General features: G+C 35.7%; 1 pseudogene; it reads right to left on the reverse strand.

Annotated features, from left to right (window-relative positions):
- The window catches only part of LOC138090728 (poly(A) polymerase alpha pseudogene), a 55,711-nt pseudogene extending 37,775 nt beyond the window's left edge, over window positions 1-17,936 (reverse strand).
- Between the last annotated feature and the right edge of the window lie 9,762 nt (window positions 17,937-27,698).

Raw genomic sequence — 27,698 nt, forward strand, 5'->3', positions numbered from 1 at the left:
CTTAAGGAAGTTGTATTCTCTTATATTTTTTATAATTTATCATTTAGTTGATTTAGTATTATAGTATAGTTATATACGTTAATCTGTGATGATCTCAAATACCAAAGTTACTTTTATTCTTCTTAATGAATCAATTTTATTTTTAAATAATGTTGAAAAAACAAATAAATTAGGGATTTAAAAGTTTGAGGGCTTTCCTTAGGTTCTTGTGTATCATAGATAAAAGTGAAAGTGAAAGTGAAGTCGCTCAGTCGTGTCCAACTCTTTGCGACCCTGTGGACTATAGACCACCATGCTCCTCTGTCCATGGGATTTTCCAGGCAAGAGTACTGGAGCGGGTTGCCATTTCCTTCTCCAGAGGATCTTCCCGAGCCAGGGATCGAATCCAGGTCTCCTGCATTGTAAGCAAGATGCTTTACCATCTGAGCCACCAGGGAAGTCCTTATCATAGATAAGGACAACTTTAAAGACAACTTTAAAAAACTTTATGTTTTATATATCATATGTATACACATATATGGTGCTATACCAGGTTTGGACTATGTATTTAAATTCTCAAAGCCTCAGAAAATACTTTTCAAAATTCGTCAAATATTTTAAGAACTTAAAAAAATTATATATATATCAAATTTAAAACTCACTCATATTTAATGTAAAAGTACATACCTGATTATAAAAAAACTCAAATATTTTCAAGAGTATCTGTACATTAAATATGTTAATACATCATAAAAATATTTCAACTAAGGATTAAGACTTGCTAGATGCAAAAAACACTGGATAATTACTTTTCAAATTCTAAATAAAAGAAATTTGCAAGAGATAAGCATATAAGAAAGAATTTGTTCAATTACTGAATTCACTTTAGAAAACTGAAGACAGATTTTTTTTTTTTTTCAGTATATTCTCTGGCTTTTTAAGAAAAATGAATTGTCATGGCATCATATTTGTATTGATTGTATTTGTAACGAGTTATCTGTGTGAAACGTACATCCTGTGCCAGATCATCACAAGATGGAAACTGCTGACTTCACCATTAAAGAGAAGAAAGTTATTTTCCAAAGTTCTTGTTGCTTTGACAGCAAAGCCCACTTCATGACACGTGGGCAGTTGCATGGGACTCCACTGTCAGAAAGGCCCCATGCTTGGTTTAAAGCTTTGTTGTCACTGTCTTGAGATTATAATTTTTTAATTTAAATTTATTTTTAATTGGAAAGTGATTGCTTTACACTATTGTGTTGATTTCTGCCATATATCAACATGAATCAGCCACAAATATACATAAGTTCCCTCCTCTGGAGCTTCCTTCCCACCCTACACTCATCCCCCCCCTCTAGGCTGTCACAGAGCACCTAATCTGAACTCCTTGTGTCTGGCTATATAAGTTTACACATGGTAATGTATATGTTTCAGTGCTACATTTTGAATTGAAAATATAATATTTGAACAAGAGTCCTCACAATTTATATTGCTGGTCCTGATTGATAGTATTGGATGTGCTATATGTAGATGTAGTTTAAAATTCAAATGACATGTATCATTTCAATTTTGAAATGCAGAAAAAGCAGAAAAAATCAATTTTAAAGCAGCAAATTATTAAATATGTTCTTTGGAAAACAGCCATTGGTAAAATTATATATTCATATACTTTAATCTGAACACTTCTCCAAACCATATGATTATAAAAATTTATAGAAGAGGTTTTTATAGTAGTCTAACATCAAAATATGTATCTGATTTGTGCTTGCTTAGAAGGAAAAGCATAACTGCTTTAGTGGCCTAAGGGAACACATGTGTTGTAGGAAAAATTAGCTATTGATATATAAGACTAAGAAATAATTACTTATTTATGATGCTAAGTCGATCCTCATGAGAAGCAGAATATGTATATACATTTTTTCTTCATTTAAAAAATAGGTTTTATTGTTTATACATGCTTTGGAAAGAGTGATATTGATGATTATTTTAGAGCTATAATTACATAGGCATAGAAGTCATAAGATATTGGAGGGCAGGTAAAAAGGGAAAAGTATTCAAGCAAGAAAATTGATAAATCTACACATGCATGTTTCTAAAATATAGTAATTGCCTTTTAAAGATTTCTTATTTACTCATGTATGTGAACATTACAAGTTTTCTGTCATAGTCACAAGCTGTCATTTCCACTTTGGTGAATCTCTATATTCTATTTTCAGAAGGACTTAAATCTTTTGAAAATAGTATTCAGGCAAATGGGCTTCTTACTTGTTTTTGCCTTCTCTGAAAACAGCTGTCTTAATACACTTCATCAGATGCAATTCAGCCAATGTGGGTACCTTCATAAATATAACTAGAATGGTTCTTAAACTGCCGATGTTGCCATGATGAACTGTCTATTGATAAACAGTGAAACCATGTTACAGCGTAAGAACTAAATACATTTTACCATGCTGCTGCTGCTGCTAGGTCGCTTCAGTCGTGTCCGACTCTGTGTGATACCATAGACGGCAGTCCACCATGCTCCCCCGTCCCTGGGATTCTCCAGGCAAGAACACTGGAGTGGGTTGCCATTTCCTTCTCCAATGCATGAAAGTGACAAGTGAAAGTGAAGTTGCTCAGTCATGTCCGATTTTCATTGACTCCATGGACTGCAGCCTACCAGGCCCCTCTGTCCATGTGATTTTCCAGGCAAGAGTACGGAGTGGGTTGTCAGTGCCTTCTCCTCATTTTACCAAGAAGGTCTCTTAAACATGCATATCCTGATAATAAATGTATTTTAAATATTTACTGTATGCCAGATAAATATTTGACTGCTTTACATAAGCTATCTCATTTAATCATTTATATGTGCAGTACAATCTCAGGTAAAAATAGTGATGCTCCACTTCTGTAGCCAATTTTCAATATTTGATCTGAAAGGACTTAGAAAATTTAGCCAAAATATTTTAAAAAAGATAATAAACTTTTTTCCCTTTGCTTTCAATTCTATATACTTGAATATTTCTCATTACATCACACATATGACCTCTGTTCCAGAATCACTGGTTTTGTATGACCATGTGTTGTATCAAATGGCTTAGATATATTATCTTGCAATAATATTGTGAGTTAGACAATCATCAGAATTTTATGTGTAAGAAAATCAAGTCTCTACAAAGTATGCAGTGGAGCTGGGCTTTAGATGTGAGTTCTGTCTGACTCAATGACCTTTGTCTTATACCTGCTATACAGGCCTGCTACACATGCACCGTTACATAATGGATCTACTGAAATTTTTAAGTAATTAGCTCAAAATAGAGAATTTGATGGCCTTTTCACGTATTGAGAATTAAGGTTAAAGTATCACAACATAATGGCATAAAAGCTACTGTTACTTACATGTGTGAGAGAGAATAACAAATATGTTACATTAATTAGTTAAATTACTCGATTACTCAGTAATATGTTAAGATTACTGTATTCTTTACAAGGCATCCATCATGGTCACTATCACTGGTGGTTTAGTTTTAAAAGATATGCAGTCCAGGTGTTTCAGAAACACCAAATACTATTTTATTCTGGTCAGCTGTACAGAGTTGGCTGTGAATCTTGGTGGTATCCTAATATCCTCGGACCTAGGTGTGAGCAAAAGCCTGTAACATATCTTCTCATTTGGATCATATTCTGGCCTTCACTTGGTTCTTCTATGTCAAAGACACCACTGAAGTGGGCTATGCCTAAAGACTCAGCTTATCTAATTTGACATATAAGACAAAAAGAAGCAAAAGTATTGTTACATTGTCATCTGGTTATTGCTTTTTTTTTTCTTTTATTAATATGATGCCTCACACTCATTAATGGCACCATTTTTACTTTTCTTACATTATGTTTTGCCCTTAGTGAGGCAGAAGAGTTTTAAGGTTTCCAAAGAGGCCAAAGTTTGGGCACATGCTTCCTCCCCTCAAATAGAGTGCAAAGAGGAAGCACACACACACACACACACACACACACACACACGGAGTTTTCTCCAGGAAAACGCAGACCTGTCTTCATTTGGAAGAAAATTATATTTGCAGGGCATTTTTAAATTTCAAGATATAGAAAACTATGACTCTTGTTTCTAACTTAGATTGACTAATATGAGGTTAATTATGAGAATATGTTTTTCAAATGCTCTCATAAGCATACTTATCCTGATAATAAATGTATTTTACAAATTTACTATTTTACTATTCTTAACATTAAGAATAATACTTATTGATTCAATATAATGTGTATATACACACTTAGTCACTCAGTTATATCCAACTCTTTGCAACCCTATAAACTGTAGCCTGCCAGGCTCCTTTGTTCATGGGATTCTCCAGGCAAGAACGCTGGAGTGGGCTGCCATTTCCTCCTCTAGGAGATCTTTCCAACCTAGGGATCAAACCTGGGTTTTCTGCATTGCAGGTAGATTCTTTTCTGTCTGAGCCACCCAGTATAATATGTATATGTGCACATATAAATATACATGCACACTGAAAAAAGTCTGGCTAGAAAATAAATTTAAGACTATGTAAATTGTATCCCTGTATTTTTAAATATATATATATATATATATATATGTATTAATATTTACTTCAAAGTACTCATTTTTAATATCATATTCTGTGGTCTTTATGGTGAAATATTAACCACTACTGGAGTTCATATTTTTCTTTAATAATGTTACCTTTTCTCTAAACCCGCTGAAACATCACATTTATTTATAAGGCTGATATTGAGTCATAAACCTAAAAGTAAATAATATACTTTTCCTTTTAGAACAGGATGTAAACTATGTTTACTTGTGTGGAAAAGACAGGCAGAGCTTGTATTATTACCTTCTATTACTATGCTTTCCATGGTACTTTAGACCTTGGTGGAGTGGGAATTAGGCTTCTGGGGCCAGAAAATAAGATCCAAGGTGGGGTCAGAGTGCACTGAGAAGAATGTGAATGAAATATTGCTTTCTCTTCAGAATGATCTGGAGAAAATGAAATGGTACCAGAACCACTAAAATGTATCTAGGACAAATATGGGCACCTGCCCCAAAGATGAAATGCATGACCTTCTTGAGTTTGCATCTAGACCCATAGTATACATTATTCATTAAGTATACATATTGTAAGTATAATTTGTACTGGGAAGCTTAATGGTAGACTTCCCAATTATAAAAACATATATACTGCTATGTGAGGTTAATGAATCAAAATTTATTTTAATTAAGTTTGCTTAAAATCTTTAAAGTCACACTGTATATTTTATGTATATATTTTTAAAGAGAAGCTGTTCTTTTGGTTATATAAATGCATATTTTAATAGAAATTGAATGGGTATAGATTTCCATGGAATTTATTCTTCCAAAAGCAGACCAGAAACAAGAAAAAGTGATTTTATTTAAAAACATGTTTCAATGAAATGAAAAATGGAACTAGAAACTGTTATGCTACCACAACTGTAACAGAAGGGTGAATAATTTCCTGTGCATTATTCAGCCTTAGTTCCACAGGGCACAGGAGTCATCAACTCAAAACAGGAAATAACAGAAGACTGCAAAAAGGGCTGAAGACTGTAAAAAGTCAGATAGGCAGAGAGAATTTAATTATCCAAATTAGAACTTAACCAGACCACCATGGCAAGGCTCTGCAGGTTGGGGAAAGTATTGCTACAGGAAGAGTTCCTGTGATGTTATCAAGAAATCCTTCAAACATTGTTCATTTCATAAAGCCTGGTTAGGACTAAAACCCGCCAACAGAAATGAAGCATTATGCCAGCCTTAGGAGGTTCTTCTTCATTAAAATAGCCCTTGAATCCTGAACATCATTTTTGTCATGAATTCTTTTGACAAAATATGATTCAGAAATTGCATAAATGTATATCCTTAATAAATATGGAGACATTGTTTTGATGGCATGTTTGTATACTTAATATATTTCATTCTTTAATAATATGCACATTTTGTTTATTCCTTTATATAGACAAGGAAAGGAAAAGTTACAGTGCCCTCCCTGCCATGCAGTCTTCATGGTAATAATCCTCTAATATCATGCTATATTAGTGTTAGGATGAAGCAAAAATACACTGTTCAGTTTTTGCACCCTTAGCATTAAGTATATAAAATTATGCCATTTTCAGTATGAACTCATTGAATGCAAATCAATGTTGCTGCTAGAAAAAATTTAATAAAGAGAATAGCAATGCATGCATGGATCATAGAAATTATAAGATGAATAAAGTTAGACCTGAAAGTTAAGCAAGTCTACAGAAGAATGGGCATTGAAACAGTAACACATTTTTCTTTTTAACCTGTCCAGGAATTTAAGTACTGAATGAAAATTTCAAGGTGAAATTTTACTGCACATTCCCTATGTTTGCCTTCATATTTTCTGCATATGAATAACAATATATATAGGAACAAATACACACACAGGCTCACATATACGCACATAGTTCACCCACATATTATATATTATAGGCTGAAACTCACCCCACTGTAAAGGATAATACAGTTTATAATTTTCAGAGAAGAAAAGAAAACTAATTGAGTTTTTTTGCCTGGATATTTGACTGAGGTCTGTATTCTTCAAGGTGACTTGATCATCATCCATTTAGTTGCTACAACCATTCCATCATCACTTCACTTTTCAGCACACACACATAATGTACATGTACTGTACATACATAAATCCACTTTACAATAGTTATGTTATATTTGACCTGCCACATATGATTTAATATCCCATTATTCTGAAGTTTATAGGACAAATTACTGTTCATGAAAACAATCAGTATTACACACTCAGACACTATAAAACAAATGGGAATGAAAACAAATTATATTCACATAATCAGCTCAAGGCAGTAGCACTGGCTATGCACTAAACCAAAATGTCATTTCTGAAAATTTTAGAGATTTCAGGTAAATGCATGGGGACACCTTGTTTAGAAGTGCAATATGTCAAGCTTACATGACAACATGTTCTTTGGTGGAATCTAAATTAAGAACTCTAGTAGACTCATCATAAGTAACTTGGTAATGTGCTACTACTCTCTGTGCATGAATATAACATTTAAGGAATCCTTTGCTAACTTAATTATTAGATCACTAGCATTTGAATGGAAGCTGATAACAGCTGACAACGCTACTAAAAATGTGGTTCAACCAGAGGGCCAAATTGGTTTAGTAATATTTTGTCCTCTCTTCCTGCTCACCTCACTTCCACGAGCGCTGCAGATCTTGGTTCACTTGTCCTATGTGGGAATTTGTGCCAGGAGAGAGAAACATCTCTTCAGGATAATTATTTCACCTTTGAACAAGTCAAAGAGAGAACAAACATAATGGCTCAAGTTTTCACTTTTGACCACTATCTCCAAGCATGAGACCATAGGAATAACTGATATTGAAATTAATTCCATTCTGTTCAATAAACTGGAAGCCTCTAGGTTCCACGTGACTATTTTGAAGCAGTGCAAGATCAAGAGATAGGAATGTACTGATCATTTGCCACCCAGCATGTGTTTATCAACTGCTAATATATTAGCTCTACCTAGTTGAGTCATATCCACTCCTCTTTTTTTGTAGAAGATGAAAACAAAAGATGGAACCAGAGATTTGTCTTTAGCCAAGATTCCTTCATATCACAAAGGAAAAGTAGGGAAAACATTATTTCTTATATTCTCCTTTGTTTTCTTCTCTGCTGCCATGATAACTATTAAGCCAAATTGTCATCAGGATTGTAGCTACTGCTGTCTAAATTCTTAAATCCACACACCTAAAATCATTCACTTCTTTACGTATTTTCTGTTAACACTGGTTAGCAGAATATTATTTGACACCAAAAGGCTTTAGCAAGGATCCAATAGGTATAATAGTAAAGATAATTTCTGCACAACAAAGGAAAATATAAGCAAGGTCAAAAGGCAGCCTTCTGAATGGGAGAAAAAAATACAAATGAAGCAACTGACAAACAACTAATCTCAAAAATATACAAGCAACTTATGCAGCTCAATTCCAGAAAAATAAACAACCCAATCAAAAAATGGGCCAAAGAACTAAATAGACATTTCTCCAAAGAAGACATACGGATGGCTAACAAACACATGAAAAGATGCTCAACATCACTCATTATCAGAGAAATGCAAATCAAAACCACAATGAGGTACCACTTCACACCAGTCAGAATGGCTGCGATCCAAAAATCTGCAAGCAATAAATGCTGGAGAGGGTGTGGAGAAAAGGGAACCCTCCTACACTGTTGGTGGGAATGCAAACTAGTACAGCCACTATGGAGGACAGTGTGGAGATTCCTTAAAAAATTGCAAATAGAACTACCTTATGACCCAGCAATCCCACTGCTGGGCATACACACCGAGGAAACCAGAATTGAAAGAGACACATGTACCCCAATGTTCATCGCAGCACTGTTTATAATAGCCAGGACATGGAAACAACCTAGATGTCCATCAGCAGATGAATGGATAAGAAAGCTCTGGTACATGTACACAATGGAGTATTACTCAGCCATTAAAAAGAATTCATTTGAATCAGTTCTGATGAGATGGATGAAACTGGAGCCAATTATACAGAGTGAATTAAGCCAGAAAGAAAAACACCAATACAGTATACTAACACATATATATGGAATTTAGAAAGATGGCAATGACGACCCTGTATGCAAGACAAGAAAAAAGACACAGCTGTGTATAAACGGGCTTTTGGACTCAGAGGGAGAGGGAGAGGGTGGGATGATTTGGGAGAATGGCATTCTATCATGTATACTATCATGTAAGAATTGAATCGCCAGTCTATGTCTGATGCAGGATATAGCATGCTTGGGGCTGGTGCATGGGGATGACCCACAGAGATGTTATGGAGAGGGAGGTGGGAGGGGGGTTCATGTTTGGGAATACATGTAAGAATTAAAGATTTTAAAGTTAAAAACAAACAAAGGTACACAATGCCCAAGGCTGAAATTGTGCCCATTTTTGTCTTCAAAATTATCACCAGTGATGCTTTTCACTATAGCTTATGTTTCTCAGTTAAATTAGATGACAATATTAAGAAATTCCATTGACGTAAGAGAAACAACTTAGATGTTCTGTGAAATACCACATTAACACTTCACATCCGACGTAAATTTGAAAGAGTACATTATAGAGAAGAAGGTATACATCTGAAAATGTAGAGAAAATAAGTAAAACAGATGCTTAAACATCTAGGTGTTTATTTTGGCCTGGGCTGTGCTGTGCTTAATTTCTCAGTCGTGTCCAACTCTTTGCAACCCAATAGACTTCAGCCTGCCAGGCTCCTCGTTCATGGGGATTCTCCAGGCAAGAATACTATGCCCTCCTCCAGGGGATCTTCCCAACCGAGGTTTCCTACACTGCAGGTGGATTCTTTACCAGCTGAGCCACTAGGGAAGCCCCAGAATACTGGAGTGGGTAGCCTATCCCTTCTCCAGGGGATCTTTCAGACCCAGGAATAAAACTGGAGTCTCCTGCATTGCAGGTGGATTGTGTACCAGTTGAGCTGTGGAATAAAGAAGCTCTTATTTTGGCTTAACTGAGGCCAATAAAGTGTGGCTAAGTGAGTTCAGATAGGACTATCAAACAGAATATCACCTTCTGATTTGAAAATCAGAAATTTACCAGATATTTTTTCAGGTCATTAAACAAGAGGAGGAGAGCTTGACTTATTCAACTTATAACACCATACTGAAAGGTTTAACTTTCTCCAGCAGATCACATTAGTGTGCTCATAGCTTAGACCAGGAAACTTCAAGATTCTAATAGTATTCCTGGTGTCTTAATATATCTATCTAGAACTATCACTCTTGATGTTTAAACCAGCTCAGTATTTCTCTCTTGTTCACAGCTTCCTAGGTGGCGCTAGTGGCAAAGAACCTGCCCGCAGGAGACATAAGCGATGTGGATTTGACCCTGGAGAAAGTCATGGAAACCCACTCCATTATTCTTGCCTGAAGAATCTCATGGACAGAGGAGCCTGGCAGGCTACAGTCCCTAGGGTCGAAAAGAGTGAGATACAACTGAAATGACTTAGTGAACACACACATGCACACCCTTGTTCACAGCAGTTACTAAGGCTAGTTTGAGAATGATTAGCTGAGAGGAAAAATATTATATAATCCAAACAAAGTTTTGGTCTTCCATAATGAAGGAAAACCTTTTGATCTCCATTCAATTAAAACATTTTTTTTAATTAAAGCATAATTGATTTACAGTATTGTATGTTCATTGGGGGTACAATATAATGATTTGGTATTTTTATCCATTATCCTCCATAAACAATTTTAAAATAATTATAAAATATGTACTATATTCCCTATATAATACATCCTTGAATCCTATTTGTTTTATATATAGTAGCCTGTATCTCTGGAGAAGGCAATGGCAACCCACTCCAGTACTCTCACCTGGAAAATCCCATGGAAAGAGGAGCCTGGTAGGCTGCAGTCTATGGGGTTGCTAGGAGTCAGACATGACTGAACGACTTCACTTTCACTTTTCACTTTCATGCATTGGAGAAGGAAATGGCAACCGACTCCAGTGTTCTTGCCTGGAGAATCCCAGGGACAAGGGAGCCTGGTGGGCTGCCATCTATGGGGTCGCATTAGTTGACACGACTGAAGCGACTTAGCATCAGCAGCAGCAGCAGCTTGTATCTCTTAATCCCATACCGCTATCTTGCCCCTCTCCTCACTAAAATGTCCTCTGTATCTGTGAGCCTGTTTTTGTTTTGTTATATACATTTGTTTGTTTTTCAGAATCCTCAAATAGGTGATGCCATACGTGTTTGTCTTTCTCTGCCTTATTTCACTAAGCATAGTAGCTCACAACTGGCCTGAGGCAGATGCCTTGCAAGGTATCAGCAATGTAGACATGAAGGGTGGGTAGTGTGGAAAACTGTAAGCTCCTCATTACTGGAGTTACACCATAAAAAAGTTCTGATTATCTTTGTTTGCTAGTTTGTCTTAATGTAAATTAAACTTTAAAGATTTTCTCTGTGAGAGAGTTAATCCAACATGAACTACTCCATTATGGAAACAATGCAGAATTGGAAATAACCTAAACAGCATATTAAAAAGCAGAGGCACTACTTACCCACTAAAGGTCCGTTTGGTCAAAGCTATGGTTTTTCCAGTAGTATGTAGTATGTATGGATGTTGGACTACATGTAGTTATGTATGGATGTTTTTCCAGTAGTCAAGTATGGAGAGTTGGACTACAAAGAAAGCTGAGCACTGAAGAATTGATGCTTTTCAACTGTGGTATTGGAAAAGACTCTTGAGAGTCCCTTGGACTGCAAGGAGATCCAATCTGTCAATCCTAAAGGAAATCAGTCCTGAATATTCACTGGAAAGACTCATGCTGAAGCAGAAACTTCAATACTTTGGCCAGCTGATGTGAAGATTTGACTCATTGGAAAAGATCCTGATGCTGGGAAAGATTGAAGGCAGGAGGAGAAGGGGACAACAGAGGATGAGATGGTTGGATGGCATCACCGATGCGATGGATATGAGTTTGAGTAATTATTGCTCTGGGAGCTGGTGATGGACAGGGAAGCCTGGCATGCTGCAGTCCATGGGGTCACAAAGAGTCAGACACCACTGAGTGACTGAATTGAACTGAATACAATCTCACTTGAAATTCTTTAAGTAAAACTGACTATCTTTTCAAATATTTATGTAGTCTTTACAATTACTCTTTTTTCCAACTGTATGTTCATATCTATTGACTATTTTCTGCTTGGTTGTTTATTTTTTCTTTATTGACTTTCTGAAACTTTATGTATTGAGAAATCAAGGCTTTTTTTCTGAAGCATGAACTACAATTTTTTGTTTGTTTTAGGTCATTTTTTCATTTACCATTTTGTCGTTAGATGCACTTTTTTTTTCCTCTGTCTGATATCCCTGTGCAAAAATGTTGGAAGTGCTTTTTTTCTGTGCTGAACCTATGTTTTTTCCTCTTCAGGTCTCCTGGATTTTGACTGATAGTTAGAAATGTCTTTCCCAATTCAAGTTAAAAATAGAAAACTTCATTCTTTATTATAAGTTTTTATGTTTATTTTTGTTTTGTTTTGATCAACTGAATTTTTTTTATTATGATAAGAGGTATGGATCTAAATAATTTTATTTAATGTCCATCCTGTTATCCCAAAACCATGTTTAAATACTAATATTTCAACTGGTTTGCATTCATGCATTTTGCTACAGTAAATTTTCTAATTATTTGGGCTTGATGGGAGAATTTTTCATTCTATTCCTTAAAAAAAAATCTATAACTGTGGCAAAAGAACTTTTAATAATTAAAGCTTATTTACTTATCTTTAATACTCTTAGAGTGCTAGGCCCAATTATTTCACTTACCTTATATACTTATTTTATATATTTTTATGACGTAATTTTTTAAATTTTTGGAATAGTTGATTTACAATATTATATTAGCTTCCGGTATATAGCAAAGTGATTATATATATATATATATATATATATACACACACACACACAATGTATATTATATCCATTATACATATAATATATATTATATATACTACTTTTTCATATTTTTCATATTCTTTTCCATTATGGTTTATTATAGGGAATTGAGGGCTTCCCTTGTAGCTAGTTGGTAAAGAATTTGCCTGCAGTGCAGGAGACCCGGGTTCAATCCGTTTGGGAAGATCCCCTGGAGAAGGAAATGTCAACCCACCCCAGTATGCTTGCCTGGAAAATCTCATGAACAGAGGAACCTGGTGGATTGGAGTCTATGGGGTCACAAAGAGTTGGGCACGACTGAGCGACTAACACACACATAAGGTATTGAATATAGTTCTTTGTGTTACAGAAGGTCCTACAACAAGTAGTATCTTGTTATGACTACTTTACTTTTTTAATATCTAAATTCTAGTGTCTATTATTCTTGTTGAAAACAAAATGAAAAATCAGTATAACCCTAGTACAATTAGGATTTTATTATTTGTATATTTAGTAGATTTGGACAATATTGGGCTTCCCTCCATAAATACTGGTATATTTTTGCATTAGTTATTTTTTTGCAGATCTTTAAAAAATGTTATGGAAAAAATCTACAATCATTTATAGTTCCTGAATCAGAAATTGTATTTCAGAAAATTTCATTGATTGTGATATCTCATAGATGTAAAATTTTGTAGGCACATAACAGAATTTAAGTTTTATTAACTGATACATGTAATTTTTAATATAAATGAGGGAGTAGATATTCACCTACTTTTTCAATTATTTCTAGGTGCCCGCACAACATTTACTGAATAGTTATTAACCTCTTCCATATTCTTTCATAAAACAAACTTTCTTCCAATTTTGAGCTCTCTCTGATATTGCTTTCAAGTTATATTTTTCTTCCTTTCCTTCCTCCCTTCCACCATCCTTTCTTTTCTTCTTCACTCACTCACTCTCTTTTTCTTTCACCATAAACTTTCAAACGGAACTTTGCACTCTCTCCCTGCTTCTCCATGTCATTCTCCCTTTTCTACCCACTTAATAAAGCTCTATATCATTTCCCACATCTCACACTCTATCATTGGAAGCTATCAAGAAATACTCTTAAATGCAACATAATTCAATTAAAATAATGGCTTCTCATCATTGTATCATGCTTTACTTTGTGAAATATCTGTACCTTCACTACCCTCAATTTTGATGTGAACCTAAAATAGCTCTAAAAATTTCTATTTTAAAAGACGTACACATATATTGAGGATAATACAAAGTCAATATACAAAATCTATCATGTTTCTGCATACAAGTAATGAACAATTAGACATTTTTAGAAAGTGGTACCATTTATAATATAGCCAAATAAATGAAATGCCTAGAATGTAATAGTTATTGATAAAATAATCAAATGTTATGGTTTTTCCAGGAGTCACTTATGTATGTGAAAGTTGGTCTATAAAGAAAGCTGAGTGCCAAAGAACTGATGCTTTTGAACTATGGTGTTGGAGAACACTCTTGAGAGTCACTTGGACTGCAAGGAGATCCTAAAGGAAATTAGTCTTGAATATTCATTGGAAGACCTGATACTGAAGCTGAAGCTCCAATACTTTGGTCACATGATGTGAAGAACTGACTCATTGGAAAAAAGACCCTGATGCTGGGAAAGATTGTAGGCAAGAGAAGGGGATGACAGAGGATGAGATGGTTGGATGGCATCACTGACTCAATGGAAATGAGTTTGAACAAGCTCTGAGAGTTGGTGATGGACAGGGAGGCCTGGCATGCTGTCATCCATGAGGTTACAAAGAGTCAGACACGACTGAGTGATTGAACTGAACTGAAGTCATAATGGTATGAGACAGATATTTCATAATTAAAGAATAAAATAATAAATATAGACAGTTAAACTTACTACAGTGAACATTGTGCTATTGCATTGATATTGGGTATAATGATACATTTATGCTTATAGGTGCATTTGTGAGTTGTGTGTGTATACATATATCTATATAGACATAAAACATATAAATCTACATAGATAAGTTCCTAACCTCTGTGCACAAGATGACTGATCCAACTAATCAGTGAGTTAGAAGGAAGAGGTGTGGAGTTGAGAATAAGCTACATACAAGCAGATTGATAAAATAAGTTCAGTTCAGTTTGGTTCACTCTCTCAGTCGTGTCCAACTCTTTGCGACCCGACGAATTGCAGCACTCCTGGTCTCCCTGTCCATCACCAACTCCCAGAGTTCACTCACTCACATCCATCAAGTCGGTGATGCCATCCAGCCATCTCATCCTCTATCGTCCCCTTCACGTCCTGCCCCCAATCCCCCGCAGCATCAGAGTCTTTTCTAATGAGTCAACTCTTCGCATGAAGTGGCCAAAGTACAGGAGTTTCAGCTTCAGCATAATTCCTTCCAAAGAACACCCAGGACTGATCTTTAGAATGGATTGATTGGATCTCCTTGCAGTCCAAGGGACTCTCAACAGTTTTCTCCAACACAGCACTCAGCTTTCTTCACAGTACAACTCTCACATCCATACAGGACTACTGGAAAAACCATAGCTTCAATTAGATGGACATTTGTTGGCAAAGTAATGTCTCTGCCTCTGAATATGCCATCTAGGTTGGTCATATCATTCTTTCCAAGGAGTAAGTGTCTTTTAATTTCATGGCTGAAGTCACCATCTGCAGTGATTTTGGAGTCTGACACTGTTTCCACTGTTTCCCCATCTATTTCCCATGAAGTGATGGGACCAGATGCCATGATCTTCGTTTTCTGAATGTTGAGCTTTAAGCCAACTTTTTCACTCTCCTCTTTCACTTTCGTCAAGAGGCTTTTTAGTTCCACTTCAATTTCTGACATAAGAGTGGTGTCATCTGCATATCTGAGGTTATTGATATTTCTCGCAGCAATCTTGATTCCAGCTTGTGCTTCTTCCAGCCCAGCATTTCTCATGATGTACTCTGAATATAATTTAAATAGGCAGGGAGACAATATACAGCCTTGACGTACTCCTTTTCCTATTTGGAGCCAGTCTGTTGTTCCATGTCCAGTTCTAACTGTTGCTTCCTGACCTTCATATAGGTTTCTCAAGAGGCAAGTCAGGTGTTCTGGTATTTCCGTCTCTTTCAGAATTTTCCACAGTTTATTGTGATCCACACAGTCAAAGGCTTTGGCATAGTCAATAAAGCAGAAATAGATGTTTTTCTGGAACTCTCTTCCTTTTTCGATGATCCAGGGAGTGTTGGCAGTTGATTCTCTGGTTCCCCTGCCTTTTCTGAAACCAGCTTGAATATCTGGAAGTTCACAGCTCACCTATTGCTTAAGCCTGGCTTGGAGAATTTTGAACATTACTTTACTAGCATGTGAGATGAGTGCAATTGTGTGGTAGTCTGCGTATTCTTTGGCATTGCCTTCTCTTTGGGATTGGAATGAAAACTGACCTCATATTCCAGGAAGTTTGGCTCTAGGTGAGTGATCATACCATTGTGATCATCTTGGTCATGAAGATCTTTTTTATACAGTTCTTCTGTGTATTCTTGCCACCTCCTCTTAATATCTTCTGCTTCTGTTAGGTCCATACCATTTCTGTCCTTTATCGAGCTTATCTTTGCATAAAATGTTCCTTTGGTATCTCAAATTTTCTTGAAGAGATCTCTATTCTTTCCATTATGTTGTTTTCCTCTATTTCTTTGCATTGATTGCTGAGGAAGGCTTCTTATCTCTCCTTGCTATTCTTGGGAAATCTGCATTCAAATGCTTATATCTTTCCTTTTCTCCTTTGCTTTTTGCTTCTCTTCTTTTCACAGCTATTTGTAAAGCCTCCCCAGACAGCCATTTTGCTTTTTTGCATTTCTTTTCCATGGGAATGGTCTTGATCCTTGTCTCCTGTACAATGTCATGAACCTCCATCCATAGTTCATCAACATCCTATCTATCAGATCTAGTCACTTAAATCTATTTCCCACTTCCACTGTATAATCATAAGGGATTTGATTTAGGTCATACGTGAATGTTATAGTGGTTTTCATTACTTTCTTCAATTTAAGTCTGAATTTGGCAATAAGGAGTTCATGATCTGAGCCTCAGTCAGATCCTGGTCTTATTTTTGCTGACCGTATAGAGCTTCTCCATCTTTGACTGCAAACAATATAATCAATCTGATTTTGGTGTTGACCACCTGGTGATGTCCATGTGTAGAGTCTTCTCTTGTGTTGTTGGAAGACAGTGTTTGCTACAACAAGTGTGTTCTCTTGGAAAATCTCTATTAGTCTTTGCCCTGCTTCATTCTGTATTCCAAGGCCAAATTTGCCTGTTACTCCAGGTGTTTCTTGACTTCCTACTTTTGCTTTGCAGTCCCCTATAATGAAAAGGACATCTTTTTTGGGTGTTAGTTCTAAAAGGTCTTGTAGGTCTTCATAGAACCATTCAACTTCAGCTTCTTCAGCATTACTGGTTGGGGCATAGTCTTGGATTACCGTGATATTGAATGGTTTTCCTTGGAAATGAACAGAGATCATTCTGTCATTTTTGAGATTGCAACCAAGTACTGCATTTCAGATTCTTTTGTTGACCATGATGGTTAATCCATTCCTTCTAAGGGATTCCTGCCCAACTAGTAGATATAATAGTCATCTGAGTTAAATTTACCCATTTCAGTCCATTTTAGTTCGCTGATTCCTAGAAAGTCAATGTTCACTCTTGCCATCTCCTGTTTGACCACTTGATTCATGGACCATTTTCCTTGATTCATGGACCTAACATTCCAGATTCCTATTCAATATTGCTCTTTACAGCATCAGACCTTGCTTCTATCACCAGTAACATCCACAACTGGTTATTGTTTTTGCTTTGGCTCCATCCTTTAATTCTTTCTGGAGTTATTTATCCACTGATCTCCAGTAGCATATTGGGCACCAATCGAATTGGGGACTTCCTCTTTCAGTATCTCATCATACTGTTCATGGGGTTCTCAAGGCAAGAATACTGAAGTGGTTTGCCGTTCTCTTCTCCAGCGGACCACATTCTGTCAGACCTCTCCACCATGACCCGCCCTTCTTGGGTGGCCCCACACGTCATGGCTTAGTTTCATTGAGTTAGACACGGCTGTGGTCCATGTGATTAGACTGACTAGTTTTCTGTGATCATGGTTTCAGTGTGTCTGCCCTCTGATGCCCTCTTGCAACACCTACCGTCTTACTTGAGTTTCTCCTACCTTAGACGTGGGATATCTCTTCACGGCTGCTCCAGCAAAGTGCAGCTGCTGCTCCTTATCTTGGATGAGGGGTATCTCCTCACCGCTGCCCCTCCTGACCTTGAACCTGGAGTAGTTTCTTTTGGCACTCCTGCACCAGGGCAGCCGCTGCTCCTTGGATATGTGTTTATGGGCTTGCCAGGAGGCACCAGTGGTAAAAAATCCACCTGCCAATACAGGAGATGCAAGAGACATGGTTTCGATCCCTGGGTCAGGAAGATGCCCTGGAAAAGGAAATGGCAACCTACTACAATACTCTTGCCTGGGAAATCCCATGGACACAGAAGACTGGCAGACTACATTCCATGGGGCCATAAAGAGTAGAACATGATTAAGCTACTGAACATGCAATGGAATCTAAGCTTAGAAAAAAGATTTTGTGTTTCTGGCTTTAATCTGTTCTCTCAGCAGTTTTGTGAGAAATTTGCAATACCAGTGTTTGACTTTACCATCCTCCTGCCACACAGATGTGATGTTACCAAGCCTCTGTACTTGGAATGGGTCAGATCCAAGGATGCATTATTTGGCCTAAAGGCTGGTATTTCCTCTGTGCAAATAAATGCTGCCAATGTAAACGTTCACACTTAATAACTACTTTTTCTTTTAATTCTAAGTTCTAATGCATAGTTTTATTTGACTGCTCACCACTTTTCTGCCACTGATTATATAACTGATATGGAGACTAAGGACTCTTATATCTCAAAAATTTGCTCCTACACCAAAGACTGGTCCAATGATGGAGGCTTTGTGCTTTGCTGACAAAGCAACACTTTCTTTGCTTTCATTGCTTCATTTTTCTTATTATTGTAGTCCTGTGTTTGTCTCCCTATGAGATCATCATGTTGATATCCTTTGTCAAACTGCTTCAACATTTCTTGACAGAGGCAACCTACAGAAAATATATTACCAATTCTAATAAGAAAATGTGGGGGGATTAAATGTCAACTCTAGGAGTTTACCTGTTGAAGGAAGATGACTACAAAACTGTGCTTGCCCTATTTAAGTCACTGTATTTTCACCAGCTGCAAAGGAACATTACAAATATATGTAAAAGTACTCTGTGAAATTCAAAGCTTTAATATTATTTAGAACATTTAGTTATCCTAATTTATAAATATATGCTCTAGTTAATTCATTATAGCATGCTCTGCTAAATATTAGAAGCAGTTCTTCTTAGGTATTCAAAGGTTTATAGGTCAATCAGGCTTTTAATATGTAAAGTATTTATTGTGTGAAAGTAAGATATTCTGTGAATGATAATACCTCTCATTTCAAGTTAGAGAAAGATTCATTATCTTTCTGATCTCCTTACTCAGTATTCTGGGGGAAAATGCATGGACAGCTAATGAGCTGAGTTAATTTTTCCCTGAATGCAAATTTAGGTGTTTTATAAGTACTCTCCAGTTCAAATAGTTCTTTAAAAGGCAGAGCTATCAAACCATTATCATATTGTATACAAAGAATAAATATTAGAGAATCTAAATGTCCTATACCCTGCATGGTGTAGACACAGTCCTTTAAACTCTCTGGACTTTATTTCCTCATCTGTCTTCTTTAGAGGTAAGCTATCAGATTCACAGGACATTTTAAAATGTGAAATAGTTGTGTTACAACAAGTCCAAATTATTATATAAACATGTAATAAAGTATAAAATAAAGAAAATATGTTGGAGAGGTTCAAGTAGCCATCTTGAAGCATAAAATGAAGCACATGTTAAAGATGGCAGAGAAGGGACTTCCCTGGTGGTCCACTGGTTAAGAAGCTACACTTCCACTGCAGGGGACCTGGGTTTGATCCCTTGTCAGAGAACTAAGATCCCACATGCCTGCACAGTGTAGTCAAACATAAATAAATAAAATGAAGAAACAGCATCATATTAGTCTGTTTATTTTTTAAAAAAGAAAGAACGTAGAGAAGCAGCAGAAATAATTCTATTCCCTGATGATGGAAAACTGTCAGACCTAGCTTGGTTTGCCTGTGCAGACATTTTTAAAACAGAAAAAAAAGTTTCTTATCATTAAGTCAGGCTCCCCAGGTGGTACTAGTGGTAAAAAACCCACCTGCCAATGCAGGAGACATTAGAGATGTGGATTCGATCCCTGGGTCAAGAAGATCCCCTGGAGGGCAACCCACTTCAGTATTCTTGTCTTGAGAATCCCAGGGACAGAGGAGCCTGGCAGGCTACAGTCTACAGAGTCTCAAAGAGTTGGATATGACTGAAGCGACTTAGCATGCATACATGCATGCACTGTTAAGTCATTGTCATTAGGTGGACCAAGCATATGAACAACTGTTTTATGAATGACTGACTATAATGAAATTTGCAAAAGTTGTTAACCAGGCTTTAATATAGACCCAATTATGTATACATGTGCCTAAAGAAGATGCCCTGAAAAAATATGCAATATTCATCAAATTATTTGGGATCCTTATCCTATAACTAGGACTAGAAGATCTTCATGCATTATATATTATACTCTTATTTTGTGCCAGAGGTTATGACAAAAGCTTAGAGGAACTAAATTGTCACTAGGAAAAATCTATTAAAACTGTATTTGACTCTTTATTCATTTGTTCAATTAAAAATACTTATTAAGTGTTCATGCTGAGTTCTATTCAAGTGGGTATGGATATATAGGTAAAGAAGACAAATTCTGTATCCTCATGACATTTAAACGCTATTAGGAAAAAAGAGTGACATACAGGCAGGCATATGATGATTTTAGATTATCAACCTAAATATGTAATGTGACTGAGACTGCTGTAGGAATGTACTTTAGAACAAGCTGTTAGGAAAGAGTTTTCTGTGATGATGACAGCTCACCTAGGAACTTAATGAGGAGGGATGTTTCAGATGAAAATTGGTGGGGCCAGAGATAGAGCTTTTTGGGTAAGAGAAAGAGCATGGAAACAGCATGTTCAAAGTTCGATATCAGAAAGTAATCCAATTACAGATAACCCAGAAGAGTAAGCACAGATTGAATTAGCTGTATACCCAAAGAGAAAATGGAAAAATTTCTTTTTTTAACTAAAAAAGTATTTCTATACCAAAGCTGACAGTTAAAATAAGACAAACAAACAAACAAAAAACGTTGTATCACCAGTATTTTCAAACAACTGCAGAAACAAATAAACCGGTCTAAAATTCACTGTTAATTTTGGTTACTGGTGAAACTGAGGAAGTAAAACCCTCCTGTTCATAAGAAGTTCATTGTGAAATGCCTTATGTATACAATAGAATTTAGAATTTAAACAACTACATCCTCCTTGTGAAAACATATTGTTAATCTGTTATTCTAGGCACTTACTTTAAGTATCAAGTGTAGTATCATACATAAAAGTAATAATTTTGGAAGAGCAAACAACAAAAAGAGCCAAAACATGGATACATAAAATAATACCACCTTTCTTCTCATTATTTTTGGAAATGATATATATAAAAGGCATCTTTAATAGTCCTAGAGCCATTAAAAAATTGAATTCAAGCTAAAAAGCTCCCCCCAACATATATCCCCAGACACGTGACTTTACATGAGCATTCTGATAAATATTTAAGAAAGTTTAACATCAGTTTTACAAAACTCTCCCAGAAATAAAAGAGAAATAAACAGCACCTAATTCATTTTCTAGGAGAGGGCTCTAGCAACCCACTCCAGTACTCTTGCCTGGAAAATCCCATGGATGGAGGAGCCTGGTAGGCTGCAGTCCATGGGGTCACGAAGAGTTGGACACGACTGAGCGACTTCACTTTCACTTTTCACTTTCATGCTTTGAAGGAAATGGCAACCCACTCCAGTGTTCTTGCCTGGAGAATCCAGGGACAGGAGCCTGGTGGGCTGCTGTCTATGGGGTCCCACAGAGTCGGACACGACTGATGTGACTTAGCAGTAATTCATTTTCTGAGACCTTGTATTATACTGATAAAAAAAAAGAAAGAAAGAAAAAGCTGAAATAAAAAGAAAAGATACATAAAAAAGAAACTACACTGATATCTCTCATATGAAATTTTGCAAAATCTTCAATGTAGTATTAACAAATTGAATATAACACTGTATAAAAAAGAACTGCATATATGGACTTTATTTGAAGGATGCAACATGGGTTAAATAGTAGCAAATCAATTAATATAATCTGTTATATTAAACAGCTAAGGAAGAAAAGTTACATAATTATATCAATCAAACATTGACGCATACCTCTATCTACTGCCAAGAATAGTAATGGCTGTCTACTGAAACTTTACATCATTTAAATTATCATGTCTTGAAAATTAAGTTATGTGTGATACCCTTCAAAAGGTACATAAAATGTTGTGGAGCACTAATTTTGATATAAATTGTTTTTACTGTTTATCATTAACAGGCATTCACTCTTTATGACCAAATATAACTTTATGACCCAAAAATATTTCTAACTTACAAAAAAATGTAAAGGCATTAAATTAATATTTACAACATAATTTATCATAACAGATTATTTTGCATGCAGAAATAGAATCATTGCTCACAATACATATGTAGGATGGGTGATAGCATTTTACTTCTGAGTTAATTACTATTACCCTACATATTCTCTTACAATTCTATATTTTCAATACTTATAAGTTTGAACTATGGGAAACTATGATATGCTTTTATTTTTTCTTGTTAAAAATTATTTTATCATTAGCTTAAGAAAAAGTAATGCATTATTTTATATCTATCTATCTATCTATCTATCTATATACATATGTATATATCATATTATTCCTAGATGGCAAAAATAATATCTGAATAAAATTTTTTATTTTCTAATTACAATTGAAATAGTAAATGCTTCTTTATAAATTATGATAGTCAAAGAATGTTTTTAGAGATAATATTAATCATCATAGTATCTGGCACATTAATGTCAGCTAAACATTAAATGATCAAAGGGACTTCTGTTTTCAGTCCTAATATATTAAAATCTTGGTTGTAACCATTCCCATTCTATAAGAAAATCATGAAAAAGCTGAAAATCAATGACTTAGTTGGATCCTTCAAAGAGTGGGGCTTGTATGGCAAACAGTCACCCCCAAATCTTGAAAGACAGGTGAATTCAGATACTCACAGGCTAAATGTATGTGTATATGTTTATAACACGTATTTTAGTAAACATTCATTGATATACTCATTTGCCATCACTTCTTAGTATTAATCCAAATAAATTCCTTTATAGATACACATCTGTTTTGATAGTTGTGATCTTTTATTTTACTGCAAAAAAATCATTGAACATATACTGCTGCTGCTGCTGCTGCTGCTAAGTCGCTTCAGTCGTGTCCAACTCTGTGTGACCCCATAGATGGCAGTCCACCAGGCTCCCCTGTCCCTGGGATTGAACATGTTTGTACAAATTCATAGAAACAACCTCGATGTCCATCAGCAGATGAATGGATAAGAAAGCTCTGGTACATGTACACAATGGAGTATTACTCAGCCATTAAAAAGAATTCATTTGAATCAGTTCTGATGAGATGGATGAAACTGGAGCCGATTATACAGAGTGAAGTAAGTCAGAAAGAAAAACACCAATACAGTATACTAACACATATATATGGAATTTAGAAAGATAGCAATGACGACCCTGTATGCAAGACAGGAAAAAAGACACAGCGGTGTATAACGGACTTTTGGACTCAGAGGGAGAGGGAGAGGGTGGGATGATTTGGGAGAATGGCATTCTATCATGTATACTATCATGTAAGAATTGAATCGCCAGTCTATGTCTGACGCAGGATACAGCATGCTTGGGGCTGGTGCATGGGGATGACCCACAGAGATGTTATGGGGAGGGAGGTGGGAGGGGGGTTCATGTTTGGGAACACATGTAAGAATTAAAGATTTTAAAATTAAATAAAAAAAATTAATTAAAAAAATTAAATAAGCATTAAAAACTTTGGCAACTGAAAAAAAAATGCATTTGCTTTGCCAAAATGCGTGTGTATTTTAAAAACTATATAGAACTGGAAGTTTAATACTGCAGATTATGTGTAAACATTTATCTTTCTTCTCTATGAAGACATAATTATTAGCAAGGCAATAAAAGAAGTAAAAATCTTACAACAACAAAGAGAAAACAAGGGGATTAGCAGTCCATGAATTTTAAAGTTAGAAGGAAAACAGGCAATTATTCAGAAAATTTATCTACAAACAAAAGTAGGGAGCAACCATGCAAAGTCAATGAATATTGAAAAGCATATCCAATTCAGAAATACAATGAACAAAATGCCTCAGGATGGCAGCTGTTCTATAGGTTTAGCAACATATCAGAGTGGTTTGAGGGGGAAAACAGAGCAAACCAGACCCAGATGGAATAGGTTAGAGAGAAAAAGGAGGACTCATTAAAAGGCATAACACAGTGGAAATTCTGAGATGATTTAGGTATACGATGAAGGTAAAAAGAAAAAGCTTTTGAAAACTGGACTATTTTGAAAATTGATACAAAAAAGAGGAGATGAGAATGGAAATTAATTATGGTTCACATCATAATAATTGATGCCTATAATATTTGGATGGAGAAGGCAATGGCACCCCACTCCAGTATTCTTGCCTGGAAAATCCCATGGATGGAGGAGCCTGGTTGACTGCAGTCCATGGGGTCACGAAGAGTTGGACACGACTGAGCAACTTCACTTTCACTTTTCACTTTCATGCATTGGAGGAGGAAATGGCAACCCACTCCATTGTTCTTGCCTTGAGAATCCCAGGGATGGGAGAGCCTGGTGGGCTGCAGTCTATGGGGTTGCACAGAGTCGGACACGACTGAAGTGACTTAGCAGCATAATATTTGGAATAAAAAGCTAACCATTCAAAAAATGTAAAAATAATTATAAACCATGACAAAGCAGAATTTATCCAGGCAATCAAGGCTGGTTAAACATTCAAAAATCAATTAATACCATCCATCACATAAACAGACATCATCATATCAATAGATGGAGAAAAAATATTTGACAAATATCAACATTCATTCATGATTTAAAAGTGTCAGTATACCAAGAACAGAGAGAAAGCTTCCCAATAGTATAAAGATTATCTACAAAAAATTTATCCAACATCACACTCAACAGTTAAAAAACTCCAATCTCCCCTATAAGATCAGGTACAAGGCAAAGATGTCCCCCTCTCATCACTCCTTTTCAACATCCTACTGCAAGTAATTGTCATGCAGTAAGTCAATAAAAGGAAATAATAGGCATACCGATTGGGGTGGAGGACAGAAAATTGTTTTTGTTTACAAATGACATGATCATTCATGTAGAAAATCCCAAAGAATGGACAAAAACCTCTGGAATTAACAATTATCAGAAGATTGTGAGATTATAGTCAACTGCTTTTCCATATAGCAACAATGAACAAGTGAAATTAAAAATATAGTATTATTTTCAATAATACTCCAAAAAGTGAAAACTGATGTATAAATCTAATAAGGTATGAACAAGATCTATACGAGGAAAACTATAAAACTATGAAAAATAAAATCAAAGAATTAGCTAAATGGAAAGAATTCCATGTTCATAGCAGAAAGAATCGAAATTGTCAAGATGTCAGTTCTTTCCACCTGATCTATGCAGTCAATGCCACCCCCAGAGAAATTCTAGAAAGTTATCTTGTAGATATCAAGAAACTGATTCTAAAGTTTATACAAGGAAGCAAATGAAAAGTGTAAGTGTTAGTTGCTCTTTCGTGTCCAACTCTTGGCAACACCATTGACTGTAGATTTCCAGGGTCTTCTGTTCATGGAATTCTCCAGGCAAGAATACTGGAGTGAGTGGCCATGCCCTCCTCCAGGGGATCTTCCTGACCCAGGGATTGAACCTGCATCCCCCATGTCTCCTGCATTGGCAGGTGTATTCTTTACCACTGAGCCACTTGGGAGACCCGAAATAAAATATGGTACTCTTTAAATTACTGTTTCACATCATGTGATTTAGTAGGACTGTTGGTTAACTTTGTAAGGCATTCCAAAAAAGCCTTAGAAGTGACATCATTCATCATTTTGGTAAGGACTTCATTGCTTTTTAAAAGTAAAATCTTTTAAACAACTTAAGTGGTAGTACAGCAATAACAAAATTTTTGGTAATCTGCTTTAATAAAGTGACTGAAAATAAGACCCAGAAGTAGTTATCAAGCCAAGGAGATCATGAAAGTAACTATCAAACTTTGAAATTTATAATTAAAGTCTTTTAAAAAAATATATTTGCCACCTCTTTTTTGTCTTCTACTGGCATTACACATGGCCATGCTCAAAAACATTTACTGGATTATTAAAAAAAAATACAAGATTAAATAAAAGGAATTCATAGATAAATCAACTAAATTGAAACTTACATAATACTACGAACACATACTCCTTTACTGATGTTCTGATATTTTAAGATGTTTTAATAAAAGTGCCATTTCATTTAGCTTGAGAACTGAAATGAGTTTTAATTATGAAAAATTTTCATCTTTTCTTTCCTCACCTCTGTATTTCTTTCTTTTTTCTATTCTTATTTATTGTGCCGAAAGATATATTCAAGGCTAATGTTATTTTCTGGAGTTTATTATATCCATTTCTGACAGAGAGGAAATGGGAGGGAAAAAAAAAAAAAAACAAAAACACTTCAGGCGGAAAAAGCAAGAGTGCACCATAGAAGGAGAGGTCATTAAAAAAAAAAAAAAAAAAAGACTGACTATGCTGAAACAAAACTAAGAATGCTGTATAATTTTCCTTAGAGTTGACTCAGTGTACGAACTGTCTACTTGAAAATGCTTGCCATATCACTTCATTCTGGGCTTCTGAGAAAAGGTTTTGTAGAGTTGTAAGATAATTTGATGATACTATCAAATACACTGTTTAGATTAGAATTCTAACTCAGTAAATTTACCAACAATTACATATGCTTGGTCATAGAGATTCAGAACGGCTAATGAAAGATTCCTGTAAACCTAATTGGAAGCACTGCAAGTAAAATTAACACTGATTTTTAGAGTTCATTAGTTTTCTATTAAATTCTACAATATTTCTAAGCTCTTCAAAATGGAATATATGGCAATGGCATTGAAATGATTATGCAGACTATAGAAAAAGAAGAATCTCTGATGATTTTTATTATTCTATTAGAAGGAATAGAAACATAGCTATTAAATAGCAGTTATATAAATGTTTTATTTCAAGTGTTAAAATTCAGTGTTCCATACAGATTCCACCAAGAGACATTAATGTAAAAATACATCATTACTGACTGATTCTACAAATCAATATAAGTAATATTTCCATACAATAATCAATATATTGGCTTCTATGGATATACATATAAACTTGCTTAGAGGGTTATAAAATACAATAGGTATTTGCATTTCTATGTAGCTTTCTGCAAATGTACACTAAGGAGTATTTTTGGTAGTCTAACATCAGGGTTTCCCAGGTGGCTCTGTAGTAAAGAATCTGTCTGCCAATGCAGGAGACAGGGGTTCGATTTCTGGGTTGGGGAGATCCCCTACAGAAGGAAATGGCAACCCACTCCAGTATTCTTGCCTGGAAAATTGCATGAACAGAAAAGCCTGAAGGGTTACAGTCCATGGGGTCACAAAGGGTCAGACACACAGTCAACAACAGCAACAAAGCTTAACATAGTTCAGTTCAGTTCAGTTAAGTCGCTCAGTCATGTCCAACTCTTTGTGACTCCATGAATCGCAGCACACCAGGCCTCCCTGTCCATCATCAACTCCTGGAGTTTACCCAAACTCATGTCCATCGAGTTGGTGATTTCATCTAGCCATCTCATCCTCTGTTGTCCCCTTCTCCTCCTGCCCCCAATCCCTCCCAGCATCAGGGTCTTTTCCAATGAGTATTTAACAATATTTTAGAATATTTGTTTTCTTTCAGATATTTCAAATTATTTCAGTTTTACAGTGGGTTTGAATTAAGTCACATACGAATCAAAGATG

The sequence above is a fragment of the Capricornis sumatraensis genome, chromosome 14, assembly GCF_032405125.1.
Source record: "Capricornis sumatraensis isolate serow.1 chromosome 14, serow.2, whole genome shotgun sequence".
NCBI lineage: Eukaryota > Metazoa > Chordata > Mammalia > Artiodactyla > Bovidae > Capricornis > Capricornis sumatraensis.